We start from the raw sequence: 1,856 nt of genomic DNA on the forward strand, positions 1-1,856 counted from the left end.
AAGCCACTTGGAGCAAGCCAGTAAGCATTTCTCCTCTATGGCCTCTGGGTCAGGCCCTGCATCCAGATTCCTGCCTTGGATTCCTGCCCTGACTTTGGTTCCTGTTCTTACTGATGGACTGTGATATGGAAGAGTAAGAAAAGTACTCTTCAAGTTGCTTTTGCTCATGGAGTTTCAACACAACAGAAATCCTAACTAAGATGGGATCTAACTCTCTGTCTGTCTGTCTGTCTGTCTGTCTGTCTATCAATTGCTATAACAGTACATACACACACAGAGGGGGAGAGAGAGAGAGAGAGAGAGAGAGAGAGAGAGAGAGAGAGAGAGAGAGAGAGAGAGAACTTGTAGTTTTTTCAGTTGTCCTATTTTTTGAGGATCCTCCCTACTGACATCCTCTGATCCTTTATATCAAACTCTAACCAAACTCCAACCTTGACTTTAAAAAAAATTCAATTTTAATTTGTGAGTTTATTTTTAAAGTGTGTGTGTGTGTGTGTGTGTGTGTGTGTGTGTGCGCGCACACACACACATTTGTCTGTATGTACTTGTGGGGATTAATTTTCTCCACCAAGGTCTTCCAGGGTTGAGTTTAGTCCTCAAGCTCCGCAGGTGCCTTTACTCACTGAACCATCTCAGGGGCCCTTACCCTGATTTGTAAATCACACGTGTGATTATAAATATAGACCTTAGTGCTTGTGGGGAGTTAAGGAAGAACGAGACTGTAAGCGAACCTTGGTAGAATGAAGATGGGTCAGTAGACAGATGCACTTGATGACATTTGGGCACCAAGGCAGCTAAGTAAAGGAGTTGAACAGACTGCCAGGAAGGTGAGACATCTGATCTGTCACTTAGGAAGTGGGACAGTTTCTAGTGATGACTGTACTTTAATATATGAGACCTTGGAAATCTCTCTCTCTCTCTCTCTCTCTCTCTCTCTCTCTCTCTCTCTCTCTCTCTCTCTGTTCTGATGAAAAGCTATCCCCCTTTGTGAAGGACAGTGGCATTCCATCTGAATGTACTCCAGCAGGAGTGGCTGAGGAGGGATGTGGCCCAGCCTTCTTCTAGTTTGGTCCCTCCTAAGGATATCTCTGAGCATAAATGAAGGGAATAAACTATTCCATCACACATCTGTAAGTATTACTTACATCATCTTACTTGGACAAAGATTGTAAATTAAATGTTATCTCAATGCCAGGAATGCCGTTAAAGGTAGAGAGATAAAATTTAATAGTTCCTTTGACTTGTGATAAGATAAATAACCTCTCTTGGAGATGGAAATGTCTTAGAAGGGATGAAAGCAGCTTTAGGGAGGAAAATACATCATTCCAGGATACACTTTGGGATGAAAAAGTCTCTTAGACCCCATGAGGGAGCCCAGCTTTAGTAGCTTAACACAAGATGATTTTGTCATGTATAACTAAATTAATATTGATTAATTCCAGCCATTCAAACTGAGATACATGTAGCTAACCCAGCCAGTAAATACATAGGAATGTCTTTCAAATATAGTTTTTATGTATTGTAAATGTAATGTATATAAAAATTTTTTAACTTTGAGAGAATTTTATCCAACATATCTTGATCCTATTTACTCCTCAGTGCCCTCCAGTTCTACCTCACCCTCCATACTGTGTCCCCCCCTCCCTTTGGAAGATCTCTTAGCAATTTTCTTGGTCCTCTGGCTCTTACAGTCTTTCCATCCCTCTTCTGCAAAGTTCCCTGATCATTAAGTGTAGGGATTGAATTGTAAATGTATTAATTAGAGCAGGCATCCCAAGGATTTTTTTTTTTCAAGACAGGGTTTCTCTGTGTAGCCCTGGCTGTCCTGGAACTCACTCTGTAGACCAGGCAGGCCT

The sequence above is a fragment of the Mus pahari genome, chromosome 10, assembly GCF_900095145.1.
Source record: "Mus pahari chromosome 10, PAHARI_EIJ_v1.1, whole genome shotgun sequence".
Classification (NCBI taxonomy): domain Eukaryota; kingdom Metazoa; phylum Chordata; class Mammalia; order Rodentia; family Muridae; genus Mus; species Mus pahari.